Here is a 17,346-nt window from a genome sequence, read left to right as displayed (position 1 = left end):
AGCACAAAGGGACCGTAACATGTACTCGTTAAATCCGAGCGCTCGTAATAAACGGGTACTTAAGACAAGCATGCAACCAGAAGAGGGGGGGTGCTTGGGAGGTCAAATGATTGAATTTACTTAAAATTTAATTAATATTTACTTACTTTAATTACATTAATTAATTTAATCGCGTTTTTTTTTATTTCGCGCACATTTCTTATCATTTTGAAAAAAAGATAAGACAGAAAGACTAGAAAGATGAGAAAAAAGATTACAAGACGGAAAAATATTGCTCGCTAAAACCGGGCCTTGCTCGTTAAAAGCGACTTCTGTTCCATAGACTTAACATTGATCCAACCAAATATTCTCGTTTCCCTCGGTAAGTCCGAGTTCTCGTTAAATCCGAGCTCGTTATAAACGAGTTCGACTGTATATACTTTTTTCAAATAGTTGTTTCTAGGTATAGACCTCTTTTTATGTCTGAGAATGAAGGGATTAATTTCATTTTAACCTTTTGCTTTTGGCTGGTACAACATGTGGACCACACGTAATGGTACACCGTAAGAAAAGGGTTAAATGCATGTAAAAATTGCCGTTATTTATTACGAAGACAACATTATAGACAGATTATAACAAGAAAATACTAAGAAAATTTTTAAAAACAGAACGAACGAAAAATTGTAATGCAAATAATTGAAGAAAAAAAATCCCTTAATCATTCTAACATTCAATTATCACTTGAATTGTTTAGTAATCCCACCTGTAATGCCTCTTCATAAATGGCAACAATCGTTACTATGAATTAGCATTTAATGTATGGATGGACTTTTTCAAGAACAAAATAAGAAGAAATCAAAATCACCCTAAGAAGAACAGAGATACAAAATTTGTAAACAATGCCTGGAATATTTAGTGTGTTCGAACAAATAAAAGGAAGCGCGGAGATCTTGAAATAATTGTTACAAGGGCGCACGTTTTTTCATTTTTAAGCGAAATTAATTTCCCGGATATTAAAACTAGATAATATTGTATGAAAATGTTTTCTAAAGTTAGTAACCCGAATGTATAACTAAATTAAAAAAACAAAAACAGAACATCTTGACTTGTTTTCGTACTAACGCGCAATTATGTTTCGAAGGTTAACTTTTAATACGCTGAAATTAGTTCGATCAGTTTGATTTAGAAAAACACAAAAACATGCTTCTTTTTCTGAAGAATGAGTAAAAAAATTTAAATATACAACTGTATGAAATAGTTCAAATGGCTACATTGTCCAGATTTTGTTATTTCTCATCTAAATTACAAAGCTTAAAATGATGTCAAAATTTGTATACCTTACAAATCAAAAGATTTTTGATTTTCAACGATTAAAATAATAAAAAAATATTAAATAACTCTTCGAAAATTATTCTTAGCATGGAATTGCAAATGAATAAACAAGTTTGATAGCTAAAGGCAAACAGTGTTACAGTTTATTATAGGTTTCAAAAAAAAAATTAAGGTCTAAACTTTCATTCATTTCCTATTAAATTATCGGAACCATATTCTTCAGCAACCTCCATAATTTTAAGGCTCGAAAATCCAACTCGGTCGTAAAAAAGGTAAATTATTTACAGAAAGAACGTTTTTAAATTTGATTTCGTTTCTTAAGAAATCGCCAGCAAAAATTATTTAGTCTATTTACAAGGTAAGAGTCGCAACGTCCTAATAAGAAGACTTGTGATATTGTTTGCTTATTTTTTTGATGAAACGTGAGATTTTGATTGGAACTTGAATAATTTAAATAATAATATTTAGTTTTAAAACTACAAACTATGTAATTTTTTAAATAAAGTAAAATTAAAAAGTTCAACATTTTGGTAACCTTAAATTGAGTTTATTGTTTGTTAATGTAAATTAGCAACCACTATTTGTTTTGTTATATAGGGCTGCCAACTACTACGTTTTTCGCAAACTATTTTACAAAGTGGTTGACATCTAAATCCTTCAGAATATTTGGTAATTTTGCCAATAATTTAAAAGCCTCACTACAAGAAAGCTGAGATAAAAGAGCGTTTCACATGAACTTTCGAATCATTTACATGTAGTGATGTTCAAAATAACTTTAATTTCATCCAAAATGAGTAGACAGCCCTATAGGAAGCTGCGACTACTGTATTTAAGGTCAACCCACTGAACCATTATGATTGCATGGGTTAGTACGAGAAAATCCGATTATTAGATCAAAAGTTGTTAAAATGTTTTTTTTATTATTACTTTATTTTGTGCACTGTACGTTGTATATTCAACATGCTTTGTAATTATTTTAACTTTAATAATCTGCTTATAAGGTTAGGGACAGAAGTGACATTAAGCACATTCAAGTGTTTTTCATTTTATTTAAGATATAATTAATAAAACGATTTAAAAAAAATTGGAAGGGTTTCATTGTTCTCCCCCCCCCCTAAATGAAAGCTATATTTTCAATCACAGATTCCACGGAACGCACCCATCAGACATTTAAGTAGAGATTGAAAAACTGACCAATTAACATGGACATTTAAAGATGTTAAGCAGAAAAATATTTACTTTTATTCAATATATTAGTTTATTTTTTTGCAAGAAATAAAAATAACAGCTATCCTTGTGCCTCTTCTTTAACATTGCACAATATTTTAAAACTTCGGGAGCCCCCCTCCTGCAAACTCAAGGAGATAAGCACATATTGTGACATCATTACTTGATCATTTTGCAATAATTATGAAAAATAAAAATGATTTCATTAAAAAGTTCTATATGTTTCATTTGTTCGTAAGAAAAAATATATGTTACAATTTTTTAAAGAAAAATTTATTATTTTTATTTATTTATTTTTTTGAAAAATAAATGTCTAAAACAAATTAAAAAGAGATACCAATAGCATACCTGCCAACATTTACATTCTTCATTTTTAGTAGTTTTTCTCTAGTAGTAGTGAAATAGCAATAAATGAGACATTGTAAACATATATATTTTATTGACATTTTAACAGCACTTAAAATACAGTGAAATAATTACAGGGATCATAAGCATGTGAAATAAATGAAAAAATGGTAGTAATATTAATATAATATTTTTTACATTATTATGTTTGTAGCTACCATAATATTTTATTTCCTCTAAGTAAATATATATATAATAAATCAAAAGGTGGCAGATATGAAATTTTATTTCAATAGGGGAAGAAAAATTTTCAGCTTCGTTATAACAAAATTTATAGCAGTTATTAATTTTTCCAGGTGCAAACGAACCCTGAATTATCTGGTTGTGTATGTTTAAACTGTTTAAATATAAGGGTAGTCAAAATCATTTCAAAACAAATATATTATAATAAGAATGAAGTATGAGTGTAAAAGCAATTGGACAATTGGAGGACTCAATTCAGTTCATTGATTTTTATTTCTCTAAACTAATTTCAATCTTGGAGCATTGGCCTTAAATATCCTCATCCACTTGCAGTTAAGACATCATTCTGGTATGAAAATATTCAGCACTACAACACAGCTTAGAACCTTATTTTATTAAACTCTTTCATTAAAAAATAAATTTAAGATGATAACTAACTGAATTCGAATATAGCCTACTTAAAAAAAGAACAGAATAAAATATTTTTTTACTGACTTCCACAACAACTTAGTTTTAAAGTCATAAAAAAAAGAAGAAAAAAGACAGCAATTAAACACCAGTAACTAATAAATTGTTTATTCAATGCAGCACTATTTCAAAATTACATGACACATGGGTCACATACATAATTTAATACCAAGGATATCTTCGATCTACAGGATGAATCTGATCCTTTGGATCAAAATCTTCTTCCCTCTTAACTGAAAACAAATAATAATATATTTTATTTTGAAGTAAATGTTTTGTTTTCTTGCACAAAACATGCAGAGTTCTAATTACAAAGTAGGCAGGAAATAATAAGACCATCAAACAAAAAATAGATTCTATTTTCTCCATATTAATGTGCAGAGTCACAATTTTTATATTTGTGAGGTAACAAATTAATATTTTTAGACATTTTTTGTTTAATTTTAAACTTTGGAATGTGTTCTACAGAATTTAATACCCAAATTTTAAATATCAAGGTATCATCTTCTTTTTTAACTGAAAATATATAATGACATATTTCACTTCGAACTAAATGTTTTTTTTTCCTGCACTCACCATGCAGAGTTTTTATTACAAAGAATTGGATCAAGAATTAATAAGACCCTCAGACAAAATAAGTATCCTACTTCTTCCATGCTAATGTACTGAGAATCATATGAACACAATTTCCTTATTTATGAGGTAACAAATTAATATTTTAAGATATTTTTCGTTTAATTTTATTCATTAAAATTTGTTTTACAGAATTTAATAACCAACTTTTAAATATCAAGTTATAAATATTTTTAAAACTTTATCGAAGTTCAAGTTTTAAAAAAACTGTTTAAAAAATTTTCAACTAAATTCTGAGGAAAACAAGTCTGTGAATAAAATAAATCAAAAAGTATTAAAAAACACTACAAAGTTATCTAACAAATAATAAAGTTGGGATCATACAATTCTATGGAGATTAACATGAAATAAGCTCTTTTCTATCTATCTCATTTAGACTCTGAAAGATAACTATTTAATCCTTATGGGGAAAAGGAACGAGACCTATTAATTAGTATTTTATATTTTGAAAGTGTGAAAAAAAATTTTAGGATCATAATTAAGAGTCTTAAAACTTAAGTCTCTAGAAGATAATATTAAAAAAAATAATTTAAAGATTATAAAAAATTTTAAGACAGTGTTTGTTCTTTGAAATTACGTGTAAATATTGTACTGTTGAATTAAAGCCTAAAAATACATTTAGTTGTCAATATTTCACTGTTAAATTAAAGGTTAAAATATACATTCAGATGTAAATATTGCATTCTTAAATTATGAATAGATATTCTGGTATATGGTACTAAATGATAAGCAATAACTCCACAGTTGTAACCATTTTCCTATAAGAAAACTCTCATAAATTTAACTAGTGAGTTAACTTAATAAATTATAAGATTAAATCAATTTTAGCTACCAAATACAGATTTGCGCGGATTAAGAATTTTTACACAGATTTGATTTTTTTTCATTATATTTGATAAGTGCGAAACATAATGGGCTTCCTCATGTTACACTAAATCAACAAAAACTGCAGAATCTGTGTGTACTACATTGTAATGCAGGTGGCTTCAGTGAAACAAAAAGAGTGTCAAATACCAAACTAATATAATAGATAATGACAGGTCAGATAGAAACTAGATAAAAGCTATCTAGTCCGCTTGATACATATTGGATTTGTTATATTTCTGCAATTTGATTTGTTTCATCATTTTTCTTAATGTGATAGTCTTATTTGTGTTTGATACGCACTATTCAATGAATTATATATTAAGTGATACTGTTACTATACTCCGGTTATCATAAATTAAAGAAATATTACAAAAATAGAGATGGCAGGCTAAATACGAATCTTTTAGTAGTTCATAGACTTTGGTAACAATTTCTAACCACAGGTTCAGCATCCAGAAGAGTAGAGGGTTCAGCCAAGAACATCCAATTGCTACAACAAGCAACAATGACCGATATTTATCGTTATGTGCATAAAGGAGTAGAAACGCAACTCCGAATCACTTTTAGTGCAAATACCAGAAAATTGGTGACAATGTCGGCTGTGCATAGACGGCTTCACAAATGCAGTCTGTTCAAGAGACGGGCAGCCAATTGCGCACTACTCTCGTTATGCCAAAGAAGGGGGTGTTTAAATTGGGAGCAGCAATATCTTCACTATGTCATCCTCACAGTTGAGTCCAGGCTGGAACCCGATATCGTTCATGGTATCTGCTTGGGTGAAGACTTGCATCTCTTTACATGTAGAACAGTGAATGTTCACGAGTATAGAGATGATATCCTTGATGTTTATGTGTGCTCTTACATTGGTACAATAGGTAAATATTTTAAGATACAGGACAATAGCCCAACCCTGACCAGGACTTGCACCATGGATGATTATCTTCAGCGACAAACAATTCAGCACATGCAGTGGCGAGCTCAATCACCGAACTTGAATCCTATAGGGGATGGTTGGAATATTTTGGGAAGATGTGTAGCTGCCTTTAGTCCTCCTCATCCGACGCTTACCACACTTACAACTGCTTTGCAAAAATAATGGCTCACACTTCCAACAGAACTGGTAGACTGCATAATTGAAAGCATCATACATCGTTGCATGTTCTATATTCATGTTGGAGGAGATAATACTCTATAGTGAAGGTACTTTTTCTGTTTCAAACAGACACACCTGATTTATTTGCTTCATACATATTCTAAATTGTGTAACACATAGCTGTCAACATGGATAAGGAAAAATCCAGTAGATTTTTAGAAATATAAATTTTATGATAATTATTGCATAATGAACTAAATATTTTACACGTAAGGAATTTAAGGGATTTTTATAGTCATTAAAATAGAAAAACTACAATATTTTCCAGTTATGATTGACATTAAACATACTTGAAATGTTATGTATTATTATGTTTACTCATAATTACGAATATTATTAGGCATTTAATTCATCAAAGATAGTTAAAAGAGGTTTCTAATTAATTTTGAAAGAGAGTCCTGAATAAAAATAAATTGAACATTTTAGAACAAAATAAGTTTTTAATGGATTTTTATGAGGTTTGCTTCATTATGTATCAGTAATACTTATTTAAATATTGAAAAACTGATGCAAAAACTGATGAAGTACCCATTCGAAAACATACTGGGATAGTTATTCCGTTAAAAGGTTAAACTTAAATCTAAATAAAAAGTAATTTATTTATGGAAGTAGTAGCAAAGATGTTTGTTAAATATTTTTTACTAAAAATATAAGTTAATACTATCACTGCACATGAATTTTCAGGGTACACACAATAAAAATTGGATAAATAAAAATTAAATTAATACATAGATCATAGAGAAAATTTTAAAATAACAGGTGGATAATAACATACAAAATAATTTATCTGAATTGATAAATTATTAATTTTTCCTTCAATAAGTTTTCTATCTTAAAAATATAAGAAAAATATTATTTTACAATTTTACATTCATAGAAATATTGAAAATATTGTTCCTAAATATTAAGAGGAAGAAAGAATGACAAATATCTCATAATTTAGTAAAAACAAACGAAAAATAAATTTTTTAATTAATTACTTTTATAATCTACATGGTTTGAATTATAATTTTACTAAAACACTTCTCAGTTACTCAATAAAAAATATTTTTTAATTGTCAATACAAATGGAAATTTAATAAACTCAAACATAAAACAATCTATACAAAGTTCAACTATAAAAAATTTTTTCATAATAACTATATTGAATAAAAATCGATTCAATATAGTTATTTTCAATATAATTAGACAGAATCAAAATGCTTGACAGCTAAGACAATTATAAAGCAAATATTTTAAAATCATTTTCAAAAAAATTATAAAATAGATTTTTAAAAAAAATTCTTTGAATTTTTTAAATTTATTTTTGATAAACTTGGAATTCTATGTATGAGTAAAACAAAGCAGTATTTAAAGGGCAACAAAGAAAAAAATGAAAGAAAGAAAGAACAGAACTACAGAATTTCAACACAACTGGAGAAAAAGATATAATTTTGAAATATATAAGATCTTTAATAGTGATGATATCATTAAATCTATTAAACTAAGGAAAATGAGATGGATGCATGTAGTGAGAATAAGCCCAGAACTGTGTTGTTATGTATTATTTCAGTACATATTGAATAAATGAGCAGGATCTAGCATCTCTCAAACACATTTAATAACAACTTAGCGAGATACACAAACACAAACTGAAACTTAACATAAATGTAAACTGAACTAAAACTAACAGTTAACACACAGTTACAGTTAATCTGGCTGATGCCACATCTCCCCCCTTTAAAGATTTAGTCTATTGGGAGCTTTCACAATTCTTCCAGAGCGAGTCACAACAGTTTTTGGAGATACATCCTTCTTCTGAGTTAACACTGTAGGATCTGGATCCGTTATTTCTGGTAAGCTCCTTCTGTTATCTCTTTCTGAAAGAGCTTCCTCTAGATCATCGTTTAGCGGTGGAATCTGTAGTTTAGATCCTGGAATCAAATGTTTCCTATTCCGTCGAAGCACTTGTTTGCCTTCTTTAACAAAGTATGACCTTGGTGATTCAGCTTTTCTCTGTACAGTTCCAACAGCCTTCCTATCAGTTATCCATATCTTGTCACCCGGATGTATTGGTTTCAATTCATGAGCATTGTGCCTCCGATCAGAATCCTTTTTCTGTCTTTCTATTCTTTTCTCTTCTTTTTCTTCCAATATCTCCTTCTCTATTAGCTTTGGTTGAAGTAGTGAAATTGCTAAAGGTAAGGTTGACTGTAGTCGACGCCCCATCAACAATTCAGCTGGACTGTAGCCGTTCTTTAAAGGTGTTGTCCGATAACTCAATGAAGCCAAGTAAGGATCTTTAGACTTTTTGAATCTTAATTTAATTATCTTCACTGCTGCTTCAACAAAACCGTTGCTTTGAGGATATCTTGGACTTGAAGTAATGTGCTTAAAACCGTATATTTTTGCAAAGTTTTGAAACTCGGCTGTTCTAGTAACTTCAAACTGTGGTCCATTATCTGACCTTACAACATCTGGAATTCCATGTCTGGCAAAAATTGATTTGCAGTGTAAAATTACTTCTTTTGATGTTAAACTATCCAGTTTTGCCACTTCTGGATAACGTGAGTAAAAATCTGTAACTAATAAATACCATTCTGCATGGAATTTAAATAAGTCCATAGCTACAATTTCCCATGGTCTCTGAGGAAAACTAGTTGGTTTCAAAGGTTCAGAACAGTTTTTAGCTTCCTGTATACATGAAGGACAGTCCCGAACTAATTCCTCTATTTGTTTACTAATGCCAGGCCAGTATACTGCTGAATTCGCTAAAGCTCGACATTTATTAATTCCCATATGCCCTTCATGGATTTTGCCCAATATTTGTCGTAGCCTATTTGGCACGATTATTCGGTTTCCTCTCATTAACAAGCCATTCTGTATGGAGATTTCATATCTTAGAGGCCAAAAGGGTAAACAGGATGGTACTATCTGGTTTTTCTCCGGCCAACCTTGAGAAGCGTAATTGATTAACATATTACATGTTGAGTCAGTCTCTTGTTCTAGTTTTATCTGGGAAAGTCTCTCTGAAGACATCGGAACAGATTCTAAAACTTGATTGATAAAAGCTTCAACTTCCTCTTCCAATTCCAGATTTGGAGTTTCTTGTTGATGTGGTGCTCTGGATAGTGCATCTGCTACGCAAAGATTTTTTCCAGGAGTGTGGAAAACATCAAAAGAATATCTCATGAGCCTCATTTTGAGACGTTGTAGGCGAGGTGTTAAATCATCCAAAGATTTTCTAGTAAGTATTGGGACAAGAGGTTTATGATCTGTCTCCAAAAGAAACTTGGTACCCATTAGATAATTGGAAAATTTTTCGCATGCCCATGTAAGTGCAAGGGCTTCTTTTTCTATCTGAGCATAACGTTGTTCAGTAGGAGTTAGAGTTCTGGATGCATAAGCTACCACCTTGATTGTAGAATCATGCTTCTGACACAGTGTGGCTCCTAATCCATAAGAAGAAGCATCGGCTGTAACAATTGATTGTTTGTTTGGGTCATAGATGGTAAGTATAGGTTCAGATAACAAAATGTCTTTTAACTTTTTTAGTGCGGTTTCCTGAGGAGAGTTCCAAACAAATTTATTCTTTGTGGATAACATAGAAATCAAAGGCGCCATAATATCTGAAAATCGTGGAATAAATCTTGCTAAATAATTTGCCATTCCAAGTAGCTGTTTCAGTTCAGTTTTGTTTGTTGGGCTTCTGAAATTTTGTATGGCTTTTACTTTGTCCTGATCTGGGTGTATTCCTGAGTCATCAATGACATGACCAAGATATTTTATAGATTTAACAGAGAAACAGCATTTTTGTTTATTAAGAGTGATTCCCGTTTCTTTCAGATGGATTAAAGTAGATGTTAGACGTTCATCATGCTCTTTTTTATTTGAACCCCAGACGAGTATATCATCCATGTGACATATAATACCAGGAAGACCTTCTAAAGCTTGTGACATTCTACGTTGAAAATGTTCTGGAGCAGATGATATTCCGAATGGTAGACGTAAGAAACGAAATCTGCCAAAGGGTGTGATGAATGTTGTGAGATATGAAGATTCTTCATCAAGAGGAATTTGCCAAAACCCAGAGTTTGCATCTAATTTTGAAAAGATTTTCGCCCCAGCCAAAAGTGATAAATTGTATTCTGTTGTTGGCAATGGGTGCCATTCTCTTTTGATGCTTCTGTTGAGTGTCGTTAAGTCAACACATATTCGCACACTTCCATCTTTTTTTCGTACTACCACTGCAGGAGAACACCAATCAGTAGGTTTTTCTACCTTCTGAATAACATTTAATTCTTGCATTCTCTGTATTTCTAGTTTAGTTTTCTCCAGAAGTGGTATTGGAATTCGACGTGGAGAAGTTAGAGCATATGGTTTAACATCACTATTAAGTTCAACATGGTAACTTTCTTTCAGTAAGCCAAGTCCTTGAAATAACGAAGGAAATTCATGAAAAGGATTAAAACTTGTAATGTTGAGCACAGACTGAGATTGGATATTGGGACCAAGTCCAAAACATTTTATGGCAGGTTTTCCTAATAAACATGTTTGGAGTCCTTCTATAACATAAATTTCTTCCAAGCACTTTTTTCCATTATATTCAACATTTTCAAGCAGTTTTCCCATTAACTTCAAGGGTGTTTTATCGGGACCAAAAATCACTTTATCTGCACTTTTTAGTTCTGCATGTTTGAGTACTGTGGAGGCAATACTGCTTGGAATAACAGAATAGTCTGCACCACTATCAATTTTAAATTGGATGCATTTTCCTAGTATTTTAACAGGAACAACCCACTCATCTGTGTTTTGTGCACTTCCCACTAGTCCTACAAAACCAGCATCACAAAGTTCATTGACTCTTTTAATAGTAGATAAACAAACATTATCCCAATGTCCTCTTTTCTTGCATTTTCTGCAATTTGAGTCCTTTGCTGGGCAGTTTCTTTTTTCATGTGGCTGTTTACCGCACCATTTGCAATTTTTTCGCTGATAATTAGTTTTCGAATCTTGATATTTACTTTTCGAATCATGAAAATTACTTTTGTCTGCATTAGTTGTTTTATTATATTTCTTCTTTTGACTAATAGCATTAACTGTAGAATTTTCAACTAGTAGTGACTGTTGTTTCTTAACGGATTCCGAAAGACGTACTTTGTCCATTGCAGTTTGCAGGGTAAGTTCAGAATCAAGTTGTAATTTTTCGCTTAAAGTTTGATCTTTAATACCAACAACTATACGGTCACGAAGCAATTCGTCATGTAAATTACCATATTCACACTTGTCAGCAAGAGCATATAAAGCAGTAATAAAATCGTTGACAGACTCACCTTCTTTTTGAATTCGCCGATTGAACTGAGCTCGTTCGAATATAATGTTTCGTTTAACAACAAAGTGAGTGTCGAAACTATTCAAAACCTCCTGGAATTTCTTTTTATCCTCTTCCGATATACTGAGCGAAAGAAATATGTCCTCGGCTTTATCACCCATGACGTATATGAGAGCATCCACTTGCTCCTCATCTGTTTTTGTTATTAGTCCAGAAGCAGTTCGGAAACGTAAAAATCTTTGTTTCCATTTAGGCCATTCCGAGGGGATCGAAAAAGGAAATGATTCTGGCGGCGTTATGTGATATGCAGCCGATGTCATGATGCAATTTTGGAATATCGAAGGAGAGTCAAACTTACTGCGTTAATTTGTTTCTTTTTTTTTACCGATGCCACCATGTGTTGTTATGTATTATTTCAGTACATATTGAATAAATGAGCAGGATCTAGCATCTCTCAAACACATTTAATAACAACTTAGCGAGATACACAAACACAAACTGAAACTTAACATAAATGTAAACTGAACTAAAACTAACAGTTAACACACAGTTACAGTTAATCTGGCTGATGCCACAAGAACGAACAGCATTAAGAGTCTTTAATGAAATCCCCTCCAATAAAAGGCCAAGAGGAAGACCCAAAATGAGATGGAAAGACTGTGTGGATGAGGATTTTGCCATCCAAAAGGTAAAGAACTGGAAAACAATTGCTGAGAGAAGGGCAGAATGGGAAAAGCTTTTGAGGAAGGCCCAGGCTCACAAAGGGCTGTCGTGCCAATGAAAAAAATATATATATGCATCAACAAATCCTCAAAGAAAGAAACTCCATACTACTAACAATAAATTTATACAAGAATAGAAAATTTTCTTACCAACATATCTGCGTTTCCAATGTCTTTTTTCTTTGTCATATTTTACATGAATATATATAGCATAATAATTCAAAGCAGCTCCTGAAATTAAGCACAATTATAAGAAGAGTTGCAGATTTTAAAGAAAATGCAAAATGTTCCCAAAGAAGTAAATAGCTTTAAAGTGTTTGAAATTAAATTAGTTGTCACTCATGTATCGATAATACATAGATAATACATAGAGAATATACATAAAATAATAATTACATGCAATTCCTAAAATTAAGGAGAATTTTAAGAAAAATTACAGTTTCAAGGAAAATACAAAATGTCCCAAATTAAATAACTTCTAAATTTTTCAAATTAAAATAGTTTTCACTCAGCTATCAAATCAAATAATACATAGAGAATATAGATAAAAAATAATTACACGTGATTCCTGAAATCAAGAAGAATTTTAAAAAGATTGCAGAAAAATATGCAATGCTCTTAAATGATTAGCTTTTAAAATTTTCAAATTAAAAGTTAAATTTATAAATTAGCTATTTTGAAACTTAAACACCTTGGGCTTCTTAATTTCGCTGACAGGGGCTAATTTTAAGTGCTGAATTAGTTCACAAGATTTTCTTTTTTTGATATCGGCCGCACAAAAAAAGGTCTTTAATTTTGAAATGAACTTTTTTGAAAATTAAACACCTTATGATTTATCAAGATCAATTTATGATCACAAATTGTAAGCATATTGATGACAAGAACAAATTTTAAATAAGAATAAAAAATTTCACTCTCAATGAAAACAGTCATGCAGTTTTCATGAGACTAATAGCCATTGCAAAAATCAACATTAATTTTTTTTAAAACAAACAGTGGATATTCAACAGTAACATTTACAAAAAATGAAATTACAGAAATATTTTACATCTCAATGCTTTAATCAATCAATTTTTAACCGGCCACGGAGTATTTGGCACCCATCGATCAAGATTTTTTAGAAAATCCTCAATTTGTTCTTATTGTGACTCTCAACAAGGTATAATACACTTGATTTGCCACTGCCCAAAATTTCATGCACAGCGTGGCACGGAACTCTAGGACAAAACGGAACATCAGCTATTCTCAAACTTTACCTGCAGAAGAATTATTAAAGAAATCATCAAAACTACACTTGAGGACATGTTAAATCCACCAGATTCAATTAACACTGTAACCTAGCTGTCACCCCGTGTCAACAAACTCTATCAACTCATCTTACAATATTTGTTTTAGTCAAACTCTCAGGTTATCCATGACTTTTGAACCTTTTGTATCTTAAACTTCTTTGTGATTCTAATATTTTGCTTCAATTAATGATATTCATTCTCTTATACTTAATTTTAGAGTTAAAATGCATTTTAACTTCTGTGCTTTAGTTTAAAGTTACGTTAAAATTATTTTCTATGCTTTTGTTTAAGGCATTTTACTATGCCTCTGTATTTTATAGTGTAAATATTTTCATAATTTAATTTATTCCTTATATGTCATTTATACTTGTTGCTAATGTAATTTTTTGTGTTTTATGTGTTTTATGTATGTTTTGTCTGTAGAATGTTTGTTCTACTCTCGTGTGCCCTGAATAGGGCGGGTCGAGGTATAAATAAACAATCTCAATGCTTTAAAACCTTTATAAGGACATTTAATTTTAAATTGATAAATTAAACATCAAATGATAAATTAAACCCTACTATTTGAGATAAATAATTCTTAAATACAGTTGCATACTACATAAAAAAAATACAATATCATATTTCAAAACAATATTTTATACATTAATTAATAATATTAAAGTATTATTATATTATCATTTAATTTTAAATTGAAAGCGATCAAAAGATAAAATAAACATTACTATTTCAGACAAATAATTGTTAAATACAGCTGCATATTATATAAAAAAAATTCAATATTTAATTTAAAAAAATATTTTTTAAATTAATTATTATTGTTATAACATTCAATTTCAAATTGAAATTAATCACAGCTTCATACTATTTGTGAGAAATAATAGTTAAATACAGTTGCATACTACATATAAAAATTACAATATTAAATTTTGAAACAATATTTCACGCATTATATCATATCAAAATAAGATCTTTCAAATATTAATTACCAAAAGCAAATATTCCTCCTCCTATTACCAAATGAGGTACTTCATGTAAACCTCGTCTGAGCAGCCCAACCACTGTAAAATATAAACTGAATTAAAGTTTCAATATAAAATAAATTATGAGTAGTTATGAGAATGTTTTCTTTAATTATTTAATCAATTAGGATAGACGTCAAAAGACAACTTTTAAACCAAATGCCAGACAAATAATAATTGTTAGACACAAAAAAGATGGTTCATACTCAAAAACATAAAAAGAATAATTAAATATTGGTTCTGACAGTATTATTTGATTTCAGAAAGTGGGAAGAAATTTTTCTACGTTTATTGTAAATGTATTAGCTATTACACAGTTCTAGGTTAAAGTGACAGTTAATTCGGATAGGCATATGATTTATGATGGTCTCATTCAGTTGAGCTCAGAAACAAGAAGTAATTTTTTATTTATATTTCAATCAGAAATGCCATCTACTTATAGTTTGAGTCACCTTAACTTAGCAGTGTGTAGCAGTTAAGGCAGGGTTGGGATTTTGGATGTCCTAAACTGGTTTTTGACAGGACACGTGGGTTTTACTGTCTTAAACTGAGAAAAAATTTCTTAGTGCACAACATGCAGTCATAAGATTGTGCCACCCTATTCTAAATATTATCTTTTAAATATAGAAAATAAAAATAAAAAACACTTTATGAACACTTTTCACTAGTAAAACTACTACCACATTATACAAGCGGCTTTGTTGTGCCACACATGATTTTCATGGCAATTAAATTTCTAAGATAAAATTATCGATAAATTAAAATAACAATGAACAATATAAAATCGAAATACTGCATGTAAGTTAACTTTTCGAACCACCAAAATTTTACGAAAATCAGGGTGTCGACTTATATACTGGTAATAAAGTCAGACATTTGTTGATCATGAAATCTACCATCAAAATGCTGTCATGTGCACCAAAGCCAAACATGAATTTAAGCAACCTTAAAATTTTTATGACATTCCTATGATGCTGATCGTGACAATTGCAATCAAGGTAATACTGCCTCATTTTTTTAATTTGCCATAAAGATCTAGATATAAAGCAAATTACTCAAAGCAAAGAACTGGCTACCAATTTTAACCATCTGGTTTAACTCTTTTTGTGATTTTTATTTTTAGTGTCTTGTATGATATTGGTTACAGATGTGAAGAATATGGAGCAAAAATTTGTTCAGCATTTTGATTTAATCACATTACAAAAGTAGAACACGCCTAATGAAATTGTAATCTTGCAATTACAGACACTTAAACTTTTATTAACTAATCTTTATGGTTAATTAATGTAATTGCATTAATATCATAGTTTTCCATAGAAATAAAAAAAAAGGTCACTACCTTTTAAAAAAGGACACTTAGAGTTTTGAAAGAGAACTTACAGGAAAATTGGAAACATTTTACCATAAAAATTTATTAAAATGTGTAATATTATATAATAACTGAATTCGATCTTTAACTACTCTTAAATTACCCTCTAATACTATTTTATGCATATATTTAAAAATAATAATTCTCTCTCGTTATCAAAACAAGAGAAAAACTTGTTCTTGTAGTTTATAAAAATAATTAAAGGCAGGTAAAAAAATAAAATAAAAATAAAATAAAGAAATAATTAATTGATAAACAAATTGAAAACTTTTGCAATTATTTAAACTGAAAATTATAGGAAGGTGAGCATTTTAAAAAAGACCTTTCTTTATAAATAAAAATTTAAAAAAAGTTTTTATTTATAAATAATTTCTAATCATTAAAAAAATTATTAATATCCCCCATTCAAAAAGAGATGTACTTATAAAATGTAACGAATTGAGAATAATCCTGACAAGAGTAAATATTTGTAATAGTAATCAGAATTAAACCTGTAAAAACATATAATTTTACCAATTAATTATTAATTAATTGGTAAAATTATCATTTTAATTATTATTTCTCAAAATGGAATAAGAATAAAAAGGCAATGTTTTACGTGATGGTGGCTTAGTTTTACATAGAGTGCACATTAATGGGGCTTAAAGGGTAGGCACGCGAATTAATATACATTTCACAAAATTCTTCTCAATCATTATTCTAAAAAAAACTTAAAAAGTACAGTTAAAAGCTTGTACACAATGAATGTGTCGACATACAAACTTATAAAAATAAACTGAGAATAATTTCACAAATTAATATGCTTAGTTCAAAAATTTCTTCTCAATCATTTATAAGCTAAAAAGAACACAGAATATTAAGTTAAACACCCGTAAATAAGGAGTATCTCAACATTCAAACTAACGAAAATTTGACCTCTAATGAGTTAGGAAATTTAAAACGGTGCGCAAGGTTTCTTTAAAATTTATACATTACCAGCAGACATAATAAACAAATCAAACTAAATTTTTTGCCAGTCGTCAATAGCCTATATTTCTATCATAGAGGAGATTTTTTATAAATTTGCAATTGGAAGTTTATTATTTATTTACTATCTCGCTTTTGGAGTCAGTAATTCATAAATGAGCTTCTGTATGACTATTTTTGCTACATCAACTCCGCAGTTATTAAGAGAATAATTTGATATTTGGTCAATTTAGGAATTGGTAACTGGGCGGAGTGAGCTTGACGCTAGCTTTTATCCATCAATCTTCTTATAACCCTATATTGATTGACCCTACAAACTTTTTCGCCAAAGCAATTGGCGTTGTTTAAACAAAAGCTATTGTTAGAGGAAGCCATTTTCTGTATTTGACTGCGCGGGATTTCATATTTTATCATCATGAA

At 29.8% G+C, this 17,346-nt stretch overlaps 1 long non-coding RNA gene across 1 annotated transcript; it reads right to left on the bottom strand.

Annotated features, from left to right (window-relative positions):
* Nucleotides 1-3,686: 3,686 nt before the first annotated feature.
* LOC147810801 (uncharacterized) lies at nt 3,687-17,099 on the bottom strand. Its single transcript, XR_015432960.1, has 4 exons — nt 16,936-17,099; nt 14,559-14,630; nt 12,431-12,511; nt 3,687-3,827 (listed from the first exon to the last, which is right to left on the bottom strand). It is a non-coding gene; the product is annotated as an uncharacterized LOC147810801 (long non-coding RNA).
* Between the last annotated feature and the right edge of the window lie 247 nt (nt 17,100-17,346).

Source organism: Parasteatoda tepidariorum, chromosome 4 (genome assembly GCF_982258835.1).
Source record: "Parasteatoda tepidariorum strain Cologne lab strain chromosome 4, Ptep-v5.0, whole genome shotgun sequence".
NCBI classification, from domain to species: Eukaryota; Metazoa; Arthropoda; class Arachnida; order Araneae; family Theridiidae; genus Parasteatoda; species Parasteatoda tepidariorum.
The sequence above is the reverse complement of the archived record's forward strand: the minus strand, read 5'-3'. Positions and strand labels throughout refer to the sequence as shown.